This window comes from Theobroma umbraticum, unplaced genomic scaffold (assembly GCF_002168275.2).
Source record: "Theobroma umbraticum cultivar Fairchild unplaced genomic scaffold, ASM216827v3 scaffold_44.0, whole genome shotgun sequence".
NCBI classification, from domain to species: domain Eukaryota; kingdom Viridiplantae; phylum Streptophyta; class Magnoliopsida; order Malvales; family Malvaceae; genus Theobroma; species Theobroma umbraticum.
Genome location: NW_018397255.1, coordinates 2,697,293 through 2,711,525, shown reverse-complemented (window position 1 = coordinate 2,711,525; position 14,233 = coordinate 2,697,293). Strand labels below are relative to the sequence as shown.

The window sequence follows — 14,233 nt, the reverse complement described above, 5'->3', positions numbered from 1 at the left end:
TGAATTAAACAAAGAGAACCAAAAAGACAAAACCAAGCGTCTGGTCCTGTTTGTCAATCGAATCCAAGTCCTTGTAACACTCCACCAACTCATTTTGTACCTCAATATCTTCCTCAACCAAAACATTTACCTGAGTCTAATAATTTGAAAGATGAAAGGCGAAAGAGGTAAACAACTTAAATCTTGGAAAGACAAAGATAATTGGACCTGATAGGACGTGCGTAGATGAGATTGAGATTGAAGACAAGCACTCGATTGCACATATAGTGGAAGGAAGAAAGAAGATAGTGGGGGAACAGAGGACCTTCAGGAAGCGTTGGGAAGAAATTAAAACTAGGCGCTATTTAAACCGCACAACTTGCATGTCGTACCTTTTGGTGGGTTTGTCCACTTTCTAGAAAGATAATAAGTGTGGGGCTGCTGCTTTGGGGCTCTTCTGGGTCAGCCCAGATTCTGGCATTAGATGACCCTGCTTGAACTTAAGACAGATGCATCTTTACACTTAACAGACTCATCTTCAAAAAACGCAGAATTTGGACTGTTTATGTGTAAAGATGCTGACATAAGGCAGTGAATTAATTAAAGACACGAAAGGGGAATAGAAAAGTCCTTAGTTAAAAGAGACAAGAAACCGTCTAACACAAGATTATTACAGAAATTCAAGGCAAACCAAGACAAACCAACTAATTGTCGCTGAACTAAGAAAAGTCAGAAACGTGGTTCTCGGGCAAAAGGGAAAACGAGTAGAAGTAAATGCCGTGATCAGAATTGACATGCCAAGAAATAGATATTTCCCTCTGGAAACCATTGTGCTTCGCAGCATTAGAGGAGCTCAATTATTTTTCTCAAGCAGAATACATCCATACATTTTGATTATCAGGTCAACCAAAGTCTTCCCTTTCCATCTGCACCTTCCTTGCGCATTATTATCAATCATTAGAACTGGTCCTTACTCCTCAGTGCTGAGATATATACTTGATTACTTCCACTAGACAAGGGAAAAAAACAGGAAAAAGAGGAAGACCGTTCCAATGGAAAAACTGCTCTTCCTTAACGTTCTCTTGCCTTTGTTTCTTCTCCAATTCTATCCTGTTCTGATTCTCTCAGAACCTTACGTTTTTCCAGATAAATACTTCATAAACTGCGGGTCATCTTCTTCTGTGAAACTAGGCAGCAGGAACTTTGTTGGTGACAAGAATCCCAACTCGTTCCGCGTTGAAGAAGGCAAACCTGTCGAAGATACCAACCAGTCAGTCGGCTCATCTCTCTACCAAACAGCAAGGTTTCATACACGCCCATTTTCATATAAATTCGACATCAATGACATACGCCTACATGTGGTACGTCTTCATTTCTTTCCTTTCATGTCAGGCCAGGTTAATCTGGTGGATGCTTTATTCAATGTTTCAGCTTCCGGTAAGTCTCTAGTATCCAATTTCAGTGTCAGAAATAGTAGTTCTTTCCCTGTGATTAAGGATTTCTTGGTGCCTATCAATTCAAAGAGCTTTAGAATTCACTTCATCCCGGTACAACAAACATCTTTGGCTTTTGTGAATGCTATAGAAGTTTTTCTTGTTCCAGATCTTGTCGATAACCGAACTCTTGTTACTTCGACAGGAAGTAAGGGTTTTTACCGAGGTTTGCGCTCTCAGGTGCTTAGAACAGTTCAGAGAGTTAATGTTGGGGGTCAATCCCTTAACGACCCAACCGCAGTAGCATCAGAATGGGTTGCTGATGATGACTATATATTTATTGGAAATTTGGCAAAAAATTGTAGCTATTTTTCTGGTAGACTAAACTATGATGATGAAAAAGGAGCCTTCCAAAACTTTGTCCCAGATCTTGTCTACAGAACTTGCAAAGAAGTGGACTTAACTAATAACCAGACATCAAATTCTGCCAACATTACTTGGCATTTCAACGTCAGTAAGAATGCTCGGCATCTTGTTCGGGTCCATTTCTGTGACATTATTAGTCCATCACCAAACGTTTTCAATTTCAGTCTCTTTGTATACAGTAAGTTCAGTCAAAATATCAATCCTATCGACTATACTGTTCAGACAGCAGTTCCATTCTACTATGATTTTGTGGTTGACTCAGGTGATTCTGACTTTATTAGTATCAGTGTTGTCCCTTTGGACGGATTCTTAGAAAAAAATGCCTACCTGAACGGGCTCGAAATAATGGAGTTCATCACAGAACCAGGCTTGGAACTAAGGGGAAGTGAGCCAAAAAACAAACCCGTACCGTTTATCATAACTGGCTCAGTTGTTGGGGTTTTTGTCATCTGTGGTTTGATAGTGGTATTCTTGTTGTGTAAGAAACGCAGAAAAAGAAAGCCTTTTGAAACCATGGCTTCATATGGTACCCTTCCTTTTGGAGGAGCGAGCCCTTACGTTGGAATAAGCACTAAATCTGTCAATCCCCCTCCAGTTCCGAACTTAAACCTTAAACTAAAGATGCCTTTTGCTGAAATAATAGAGGCAACCAATAACTTTGAGGCTAAATTGCTGGTTGGAGAGGGAGGCTTCGGTAAAGTTTATAAAGGAACTCTTCGGAATGGTCTCAAAGTGGCAGTCAAAAGAAGCGAGTCAAAACATGGCCAGGGCCTTCCAGAATTCCAAACTGAGGTCATGGTTCTATCCAAGATTCGACATCGCCATCTTGTTTCTCTGATTGGCTATTGTGATGAAGGGTCTGAGATGATACTGGTTTATGAGTTCATGGAGAAGGGGACTCTAAGAGATCATCTTTACAACTTGGGTGGAAATCCAGAGAGGTCATCTGCATTATCTTTATTGACTTGGAAGCAAAGACTTGAAATTTGTATGGGTGCAGCAAAGGGTCTTCATTACCTCCACACCGGTTCAAAAGGAGGAATCATTCACCGTGATGTTAAGTCCACAAACATCTTGCTTGATGAACAATATGTGGCAAAAGTTGCAGATTTTGGCCTTTCCAAATCAGGTCTTCCTGGTCCAGATGAGTTCAGCACAGGAATAAAAGGAAGCTTCGGTTATCTTGATCCTGAGTATTTTAGATGCCTTCAGTTTACGGAAAAATCTGATGTTTATTCTTTTGGTGTGGTACTCCTTGAAGTGCTTTGCGCTAGACCAGCTATTATTAACTCAAATAGGAAGGAGGAGATAAATTTAGCTGAATGGGGACTGTTTTGGTTAAAGAAGGGGGAACTTGAAAAGATTATCGATCCCTCAGTGGCTGGCCAGATTAATCCTAATTCATTGAGAAAGTTCAGTGAAATATTTGAGAAGTGTCTGAAGCCAAATGGAGTCGACAGGCCTACAATGCTTGATATCTGCTGGGACTTGGAATACACATTGCAACTACAGCAAACTGAAGTGCGGAGAGACCCACACGAGGACAGCACAATAGATGCTTCTCTGACCATGTCCTCACGTCCATTTCAGCGTTTGCCTTCAAATAACTTCCCAATTGAGAAAGATGATGTGCCTACGGTGAGGGATGATGGTTCAGACACAACAGCTAGTGGAGTTTTCTCCCAGCTGAGGATTGATGGTGGCAGATAGTCTCAACTGGCTGGTAATTTGTCTTTTCAGTTACAACTCTTATCGCTATATTGATGTTTAATGCATCTTTTGTTGTATGAAAACCTGTGTTAAGTAGCTCTGACCTCGTTATAATTCAAGTAGTTTCAAATAAACTCAGAATACAGAGTGAAAGCTTTGATTTTTGAATCTCAAAGAAATTTGTTGAATTATCAATAAAGATTCCTTGAATTAGAACTTCATTCACCTGTACAGAGATGGAATAACCATAAATGCTTTCTTTGGGTTAACACACATTTATATCAATGCAGCCATAAATGAATCAAGTCACTTTTTGTGGCCTCAGTTCTGGAGCATCCCGTTGGCATCAACCATGGAACAGAGCTGCAAGAACCTGTCCTTTTTCTTTTTCTTTCTTAACTTTAATTAGTTGCATTATCTGACTTCCTTCAATGGACAAAATTTAAGCAAAAGAAGTCCTTTTGCTTCTATAAGCATCATGTATGTTTAAAGATAGACAACTTCCAATGAACAATCTTTATTCACATAGCCGTCATTCACTTTTATAATTTCTTAATAATTTCTTATGGACAGATTTCAGAAACGACAGAGTAGTGAGAGAGAGAAATTACAGAGGAATAAACAACCTCTATTCTCATTTTGATTTTTATGAAAAAAGTAACTTTTAGGAAACTGGTTTTACTATCCCTATTGTCATTGCCTTATTTCCAAACAACTAAAATATCTGGGATGGGGTCTATTTCGCCAAGGATTAAAGTTAAAGAAATGGAGGGTTTGGGGCCAAACCAACATTATCCTTGACTGACTCTAAGCCTTTCCAGGGTAATTATATAATTTTATGTCTCCTAACAAAAGGGATTCCACGTCAACCCAGAAGTCTTTTTTTATTTATAAAGGAGAAGTAAGGTCTGGTCGTTCTTGACAGTGGTAATGCATGTTTATCACTTTATTTTAATTCATCCAACCAGGATTCTCCTACACTTGTCCTCACAGAAAAAGCAGCAAACTCCTGTTTCTGTGGAGATGCTTCACTCTTTCTCGGTTCTGTTCTCACTTCTCCCACTACTCCTATTCTGTTCACTCCTTTTCTCACCAGCTGAAGCTGTTGATGATACTTACTCTCTTCCTTATGAGCACTTCATTAACTGTGGATCAAAGTCTAGTGTCACCTTTGGAATCAGGAACTTCACTCAAGACCAAAATTCTGGTCCCTTCTCTGGAAAAGGAAGCAAACCTGTCAAAGACACTAAACCTTCAGCTGATACACCGCCGCTATATCAAACAGCAAGAATATTCAGGCGCCCTTACCCTTATAAGTTTAAAATCGGCCAAAAAGGCACGTACCTGGTACGCCTTCATTTCTTTGCTTTCACATCTTCTGTAAGCTTAGCAGATGCTGTGTTTAATGTCTCAGCTCAACCTGATGCCTCGGCTCCAGGGCTTTTACTGTTGTCGAATTTTACCATGAAAAATAGCCATGAATCAGCTGTGATTAAGGAATTCCTGCTTACAGTTGGAGCTGGTAAATTTGAGATTTACTTCATACCTTCTCAAATATCATGTTTGGCTTTTGTTAATGCCATTGAAGTCTTTCTTGCCCCTACTGGCTTCATCCCTGATAATGCTACACACATAAATTTCTCAGGGATTAAAGACAATTATCACGGTTTACTTTGTAATGTTTTGCAAAAAATTTATAGGATCAATGTTGGAGGTTCCAACATCACAGCAAAGACTGATACGCTTATGAGATATTGGATACCAGATGATCAGTTTTTGCTCTTTCCAGGGTCTGCGGAAAACAGGCATAAGCCGTATGTTAAATTAGAATATGAGCGAGGAGCTAATGGTTCAACTAAGTATATCGCCCCAGAGGATGTCTATAGGACTGCCAAAAAATTGACAAGCGGGCAGACAAATTTTTCAAATATTACTTGGCGTTTTAAAGTCAATGAGCACGCGAGGCACTTTGTTCGAGCTCATTTCTGTGATTTCATTAGCCTCTCACTTCATTATCCTGGGCTAAATCTCTGTATCAATGGAAAATTTTGTCAGTTGATCAGTTCATATGAGATAGTTAATCAGCTGACAGCTCCCTTTTATGTTGATTTTGTTGTTGATTCTGGAAAATCTGGAAATATTGACATAAGTGTTGGCCCAAATTCTAGTACAGACCAAACTGCCTTTCTGAATGGCCTTGAGATTATGCAGCTAATGGAAAATTCATGTTCATCTTTTGTGCCACCCAAGCACAAGAAGAAAATCTTGGTCATTATAGCCGGTTCGCTTGGTCTGGCATTTGCATTCATTATAATAGTGGTTGTGATAGTTTGTCTGGTTTGCTTGAAAGAAGATCTAGATAAAGTTCAACGTTTGCCATCTTCTTTGGCTCTTCTTGGAGGGTGGAGTGTAAATGAAATGTCAACTGCTAGAACTGCTGGTCTTAGTCTATGCCTTGAATTAAGGATACCCTTTGCTGAAATCCAGCAAGCAACACAAGATTTTGACTCAAAATTTTTCATTGGTGAGGGTGGATTTGGAAAAGTATATTGTGGAACACTTCGTGCTGAGAAGGTAGCTGTTAAACGAAGGGCACCAGGACACAAGCAGGGTCTTGCGGAATTCCAAACAGAGATAATGGTACTTTCCCGAACTCGCCATCGTAACCTGGTTTCCTTGATTGGATACTGTGATGAAAGGTCCGAGATGATATTGGTTTATGAATTCATGGAGAAGGGGACTCTTAGAGATAATCTATATGACACCAATGGCTGTTCTAAACAAAATGGATTATCATGGACGGCAAGACTTGAGATCTGCATTGGCACAGCAACAGCCCTCCATTACCTGCACACTGGTTCAGCTGTGAAAATTATTCACCGCGATATTAAGTCAACAAACATCTTGCTTGATGAAAATTACACAGCTAAACTATCTGATTTTGGTATTTCAAAATCAAGTCATTCGGATATAACCCTGAATCATACAGGTGTAAAAGGTAGCTTTGGTTATTTGGATCCAGAATATTTTATGTCTTCCGAGTTGACAGAGAAATCTGATGTGTACTCTTTCGGAGTTGTACTTCTAGAAGTTCTCTGTGCTAGACCAGCGATTATCAACTCACCTCAGGAGGAGGTGAACCTAGCAGATTGGGGTTTGCTTTGGCTAAAGAAAGGGCAGCTTGAAAAAATTATTGATCCTGTCCTAGTGGATAAAATAAACCCTGATTCTTTGAGAAAATTTGGTGAATTAGTTGAGAAGTGTTTGGAGGCAAAGGGTACTAAGAGGCCTACTATGCGCGATGTGTTATGGGACTTGGAATATGCATTGAGCCTACATACTGGAATAAATAGAGAACAACCTGATGAAAGCATAACAAATTCTTCATTGCAGTTTGGGCCGCCTGTGCTTCTGGATGTACCAACTAGTAGCTTCCTAATTGAGGAAAATGAACAGTCCATAGTTGGCAACCATGGTTCAGATACATCAGCTAGTGAAGTGTTCTCTCAGTTGAAGTTCGCTGGTGCTAGATAATCCCATTAGTTCAAGGTACCAAACATGTTTATCAAAATCTCAGCAGTTTCCGATATCTGTTAGCCTTTTATTATTATTATTTTCTCAGCCAAAAGTAGAGTTTCATTAATAAGCTGCACGAAGCAGAGAGAGTACAAAACAGTGTAGATGCCAGCAACTGGCTAGCGAAGACAGTGACTGGTAATGTCACATAGGGAGTTGGCAATGCCAAATCCACATACAAGACTAAGCAGTAAACATAAACTTGGAAACCAGCATAAAAAGTAATCTAATTCTCCATTATCGCAACTAACATAAAAAGCACTCTCCCTGTAGGTGCGGCTGCCACATTACATTAGCTTTTTATTATTTTGATTACGAATGTGTGTGAGAGTGGAGAACCTTAAATGTCTTCCCCCTTGCCCCAACCCCAAAGTGTGAAGACAAGCATATTCCTCTTCGTAATATCAATTTTAAAAATTGGTAATCTTATGTAGGTTAGATTCTCAACCATGTTGAAGAATAAATGTTGTTATCTTTACTCTTTTGTTCCTAGGATTTTTCTTCAGCAAAGAAATTTCATTCTGTCAATTTTCAACTAATGGTATGGCTAACTAATATAAGCGATTGACCAGGGCAGTGAGATCACTCATATCATGTGAAACATTTAAAAGCTGCTACCAACCTCACCAGGATGTTATATGAACTCCAGCAAATCAACTAGAGCTGGAATGAGGATTCACTCAAAACAACCAGGTTCCTTTTCTGCTAATTGACGGATGATGTGCCATGTATGAAGTGCTTGTAACATAATAATCCAAGATCTTCTGAAGTAAATGGGTAATACGTATGCTTGTTTCTAGCTAGAATCAGTTTTCTTACTTGTTGCTCCATGCAAGCTTTTCATAAGACCCTCTGTAGCTACTGATCACAAAGGTGCTAAATAGCTGTAGGCACATGATTCGAGCATTGAATTTTACTAGTGTTGTGACTTTTTTTTTTAGTACTCCCAGTTACTCATCGGAATATCAGTTGAACATTCTTGGAGGCACATCAGTTGAATATCATGACTTTTGCATCCCACATTCTCTCCCAAAAATTTTCGCAAAGCATGAGATCGGCAAAATCAATCCATCATATAACATGTCAAATTCAGCAACATCAGTGAGATTTAACCATGCTAGGAAACTATATTCCGGTAGCTGATGATCACATTCGAGCAATATTCAACTAACAAATCTGTGACGCTGGTTATGTAAACTGGCTTCTTGTGATTTGGAAGAAGTCGGGATAACGCTGCATGATGCAGCCTCTGTTACAGGCAAGGAAAAACAAGGATGAACAAAAGTGCTTAGCAAGGAACTAAAGTTAATCCAATTCATTAGTGGTTGCTGAAGATATTTAAGTACAACTCATTCATACGTGGATAATAGCCTATAACACTTGGTCAGAAGCATAAGACTAGTGTTAAAATGCATTAAGAACAAAGCAAGCATGCTAACACGTAAATACATAAGCTGAGAGGAGTAATAGCTGTTAAGAACTCAAGTTGAGTTTGGACAAGTGTTAAACTGCTACTTCAGGTTGCATGCAACTATTAGCTTCAACATGGCTTTCTAATGAACAGCAAGATTTTTAATCTTTTTAGTAGCATCAAGGTGGCTTAATATAGCGGACGTCTAATTAATTGTTAACTGAACTGCAGAATCTTTGGCTTCAGATTAGCGGAGGGTTAAAATGATGTGGGACTTGCTGATGAATTTTCCTTCTATTTCCTATTGATTTTAGATCATCTTGGAAACGGCTTGTTGTTTGCTGGTTTTTCATGATAGACAGCTTGGTTTAAACCAATGAACTCATTTCTAATCCCTAGAGTAAATGGCCAAACCTATTGAAGCTTTCCACATAAAGAAGATGTCATTCGCAGATGAATTGCCCTTTTGTTTTTATTTTTATTTTTTTCATTATCATCAATTGCAACCGCTCGAAATGATACATAAAACACCAATGTTACATACAAAATCACTGCTCTGTTTGTTAGAATTGTGACTTCTTCTCTTATTAATTATTTCAGAAAAACTTGTCAATTTCTCACCATTAACACAGAGGGGCTTGATAAGTTAACCAACTTGCTGGGAAGGATCAGATTGTATGTGAACGCAAATCACTTCGGTTCTTTTCCCCACACCAGGGATTAGTTATACGATGCTTCTTTATTAAAGTGACGCAGAAAAAGATACTCCTACTTTTTAGACTGCCCCCTCCAATAATTCATTTCTGTTAACAGGCTCTCTAATCTTTTTGGAGTCTTGCTTTAAGAAAATCACAACACTTCACAGTTTCCACAAAAAAAGTAAAGAAAAAGGGTAGTGTACTACTAAATTCTTTAATGGATTCTGCAACACTTGGAAACAGACACCTGTTAGTGAAGAAAACCCTTATGGGATTGCTATGTCAATCATGTGTTTCCCATTATATCTCCACTGTTTCCCCGCTTAAATACAAGTCAACAACCACCTCGTCTATCTTTAAAAGTATTTGAGAACTTATTTTAATTTAATTTTGCCATGCTTGATTGATTCTCACCACCTTTATTCTGTTTTAAGGTGTCCACAACCTTCACTGGCATTCAAAAAAGTTGGCTACTACCATCTCATTCCTCCTATGGAAAACTTTCACAACCTGGAGATTCTTTTCCCACTATTCATCTTTCTCCTACCCCTACAATTCTTTTCTCCTCTGCCTTTCTCATCGGCTTACACGCTTCCTGAGGAGTACTTCATCAACTGTGGATCAAGGTCCAACTTCACAGGCAGTGGAAACCAGAACTTTGTTGGTGACCTGAATTCCGGCTTTCATTCCCTTGTAGGACGAAGCAGACCTCTTACGGATGCAAGTCCCTCAGCAGGCGTATCTCTACTCTATCGGTCTGCAAGAATCTTCCGACAGCCTTCTTTCTACGAGTTTGTGATCAAAAAGAACGGCACCTACTTTGTACGTCTCCATTTCTTTGTGTTTTCATCTCCTGCAAATCTAACCAATGCTAGATTCAATGTTTCAGCTTCAGGATTTTGGTTATTACCGAATTTTAATGTCAAGAATAGTAGTGGTTCACCTGTCATTAAGGAATTTTTAATCACCATCAATGTAGGAAGTTTTAGAATCAACTTCATGCCTGCTGAAGGATCACATCTAGCTTTTGTAAACGCCATTGAAGTCTTTCTTGCCCCTGAAAGTTTCATCCGTGATAACGCCACTCGCATTAGTCCTTCAGGAAGTAGAAATTCTTTTGACGGTTTGCTGTCTCAGGTGTTACAAACCCTCTACAGGATTAATGTTGGAGGGCTTACCCTCACACCAGAAAATGATACATTGTGGAGGAACTGGAAACCAGACGATAGTTTCTTGTTTAATTCAGAAGCTGCTAGGAACAGTGAATTTTTCGCTGATACACCTAAATTCCAGCTTGGAGGAGCCACAGTATATGATGCCCCAAGTCTTGTCTATAAGACTGCAAAAGAATTGAATATAGATGGTCGCAGGCAATTGAATTTTTTCAATATAACTTGGAGTTTTACTGTGAGTAAGAATTCTTTATACTTTGTTAGGGTGCACTTTTGTGACATTATTAGTGTGTCTCTTGATGCTATTATTTTCAATCTTTATATCTACAACAAATTTAGCAAGAAGATCAGTTCGTATGATCAAATAGGCCAGTTGGCAGCTCCATTTTACATTGATTTTGTGGTTGATTCCGATGAATCTGGAATAATGAACATAAGTATAGGCCCTCGACGTGATTCTCAGAATCAAAACGCCTTTCTGAATGGGCTGGAAATAATGGAGTTAATGAAGAAATCAGATTTTGTTTTGTTCCCAGTGAAGCCTAAAAGTAAACGGAATAGTCTCTTCGCTATAGTTGGTTCCGTTGGTGTGGGGGCATTTGTTATTGTTTTGATAGTGATAGTGCTTCTGAGTTTGAAATGCAGGAAAGCAAAACCTGAACAATCCCCAGGTTGGCCTTTGTCTGCGCCTCTATATGGAAGAGGGAGTTCTTACAACAGGATATCTGAAAAATCTGCCAATAAATCCCCTTCCAATTTAAATCTTGCTCTGAGAATATCTTACTATGAAATTGAGCAATCAACCAAGAACTTTGCTTCCAACTTGCTGATTGGAGAGGGCGGATTTGGAAAAGTCTATGAAGGAATGTTACGTGGTATGAAAGTTGCTGTGAAAAGGAGTGAACCAGGACACGGCCAAGGCATTCTGGAATTCCAAACAGAGATTGTGGTCTTATCTCAAATTAGCCATCGTCATCTTGTTTCCTTAATTGGATATTGTGATGAAAGATCTGAAATGATATTGGTTTTCGAGTTCATGGAAAAGGGCACTCTTAGAGACAATCTCTATTATTCAACTGCCAATCTTGAGAACTCATACAGTGCACGATCCGAACTATCTTGGAAGCAAAGACTTGAAATTTGCATTGGTGCAGCAAAAGGCCTTAATTACCTACACACTGGTTCAGCTGGAGGAATCATCCACAGGGATGTTAAGTCAACAAACATCTTGCTTGATGAACAGTTTGTGGCCAAAGTTGCTGATTTTGGTCTTTCAAAATCTGGCCTGCCCGATGTAGAACACAGTGTTGATGTAAAGGGAACCTTTGGCTATCTTGACCCTGAGTACTTCATATCACTGCAATTGACAGATAAATCTGATGTTTACTCTTTTGGCGTTGTACTCCTGGAAGTACTTTGCGCTAGGCCAGCAGTTGTCACCTCAAATAGGAGGGAGGAAGTGAACTTAGCTGAATGGGGAATGCTTTGGATGAGGGAAGGTCAACTTGAGAAAATTGTTGATCCAATGCTAGTGGATAAAATTAACCCTAACTCGCTGAGGAAGTTTGCTGAAACAACGGAGAAGTGTTTGAAGCCATCTGGTAGTGAAAGGCCTAGTATGCGTGATGTGTTGTGGGACTTAGAATATGCATTGCAGCTTCAGCTAACTCAAATGAACAGAGAGCCACTTGAAGACAGTACAACCAATGCTTCATTGGAGTTTTCGATGCCTGCTATCCAACGTTTACCTTCCAATAGCTTTCCAGCCGCTGATGACGAAGATGCGACTGTAGTATTTGATGATGCTTCAGATGAAACTGCTTGTGAAGCATTCTCAAACTCGAGGATTGGTGACGCCAGATAATTTCCCATGGTTTAAAGGTAAAACTACGTATTGTAACTTGCCCTTTTTTTTTTTTTGTATATTTTTCTGTTTTATCCGCTTTCCATAAATCTTCATGTTGCAAAACGACTCACTGCCAGGATGATTTGTAGGTTATATATTATAATAGAGATCACTTTTGGAAACATTTTGCTTTTCTTTCCTCTTTTTTAAGAGAATTTAGAAGAAGAATATTGTTTCTGGAAAATACTAAGAACACAACGGCTTCTTGTATTAAAGCTTACATGCTCTCCTAGATACAAGCAAGACTCCATAGATTTAGCCTCGCCAAAACAAAATTAAAATGAGTCAGCTGAGCACAGAGAACGATGGTACTGTTTTCTGTGCTCTGCAACAGTAGCAACAAACATGGCTGTTAGGGCTTACATTTGACTAGAGTTGTTAACTGGTAGAATATTGAGGTACTCGAATTTTAATTTTATAAGATATAAATTATATGAATTTTATTAACTATTTAAATATTTTTTAAAATTATTATCTTAATCCAAACTTTAATATATCTTTACTATTCTATAATTACTTTAGTTCATTTAAAAATCTTATTATATAAAAAATTATTAAAATATTATTCATGAGTATCTAATTACCTAAATTCAAATTTATATCCGTATTCATATACGATAATATTTCTTTTACATATTTTATATAATTTATTAATAATTAAATTAATAAAAACACACAAATAATAAAATTTAAATTTAAATAATCCAAAACAAATATTTCAAATATAATTAATAAATTTATAAGTTATAATTTTTATAATGTTAACATAAAATAAAAAGTAAATATGTTTATATTTAAAGTATATACATACTAAAAATATTTTAATATATATAATAGTAATTATATTTTTTATAAATAAATTCAATGTATATAAAGTATATATATATTAAAAGACATTATAAGTTAATTAATAATTATAATTTTATTATTTAATTTAATTAACTATATGAGTTTATCCTTAATTATATAAAATTAAAAAAAATAACTAAATTTCAAAACTATTCTAATCTCATAACTTCCCTTTAGATTTAGATGTTATAAGTTTAAACAAATAAAGGTATATATATTGTAATTAATAATTTTATGAGTTATAATTTTTGTAATATTAACACAAAATAGAAAGTAAATATGTTTATATTTAAACTACATATATACACACACCTATACATCAAAAATATTTTAATATATATAATAGTAATTATATTTCTTATAAATAAATATAATATATATATACAAGTTAATTAATAATGATAGTTTCATGAATTAATTTAATTAACTATACTGATTTGTCCTTAATTACATAAAATTAAAAAAAATAACTAAGTTTTAGAACTATTATAATATTACAACTTCTCTTTAAATTTATATAAGCTTATATAAATAAAGTTATATATATTATAATTAATAATTTTATAAATTATAATTTTATAATGTTACACAAAATAGAAAGTAAATATATTTATATTAAAAGTATATATATATTAAAAATATTTTAGTATATATATAATAGTAATTATATTTCTTATAAATTAACACAATATATAAACTACACATATTAAAAGACATTACAAGTTAGTAAATAATAATAGCTTCATAAAATAATTTAATTAATTATATGAATTTTTTCTTAATTTCATGAAATTTAAAAAAAATACTTAAGTTCCAAAACTATTTTAATCTCAAAAGCTTTTTTTAAGTATATATATTATAAGTTTATATAAACAATAATATATATATATTATAATTAATAATTTTATAAGTTATAAGTTTTGTAATGCTAACATAAAATAGAAAATAAATATATTTAAATTAAAAGTATATACATATATGTATATAACAGGAATTATATTTTTTATAATATGATATAATATTTATATTATTTATACATAATTAACAATTTAATAATTTTTTAATTTAAATAT

General features: G+C 36.2%; 3 pseudogenes across 6 annotated transcripts; all 3 read left to right on the top strand.

The window, feature by feature from the left end:
• The first annotated feature begins 724 nt into the window (after window positions 1-724).
• Window positions 725-5,430, top strand: LOC110429203 (putative receptor-like protein kinase At5g24010 pseudogene; annotated as a pseudogene). Of its 2 annotated transcripts, none has more exons than XR_016352331.1 (2): window positions 725-3,561; window positions 5,338-5,430. The product of XR_016352331.1 is annotated as a putative receptor-like protein kinase At5g24010 pseudogene, transcript variant X2 (transcript). The 2 variants fall into 2 exon arrangements; XR_016352330.1 differs by lacking the exon at window positions 5,338-5,430 and adding an exon at window positions 3,839-4,072 and having other exon boundaries at window positions 727-3,561.
• Window positions 4,144-8,131, top strand: LOC110429202 (putative receptor-like protein kinase At5g24010 pseudogene; annotated as a pseudogene). 2 transcript variants are annotated; one of them, XR_016352329.1, is made up of 2 exons: window positions 4,144-7,097; window positions 7,702-8,131. The product of XR_016352329.1 is annotated as a putative receptor-like protein kinase At5g24010 pseudogene, transcript variant X2 (transcript). The 2 variants fall into 2 exon arrangements; XR_016352328.1 differs by having other exon boundaries at window positions 7,697-8,131.
• A 1,518-nt stretch (window positions 8,132-9,649) lies between these two features.
• On the top strand, window positions 9,650-12,780 carry LOC110409654 (putative receptor-like protein kinase At5g24010 pseudogene; annotated as a pseudogene). 2 transcript variants are annotated; one of them, XR_016352323.1, is made up of 2 exons: window positions 9,962-10,055; window positions 10,213-12,780. The product of XR_016352323.1 is annotated as a putative receptor-like protein kinase At5g24010 pseudogene, transcript variant X2 (transcript). The 2 variants fall into 2 exon arrangements; XR_016352322.1 differs by having other exon boundaries at window positions 9,650-12,780.
• Window positions 12,781-14,233: the final 1,453 nt, after the last annotated feature.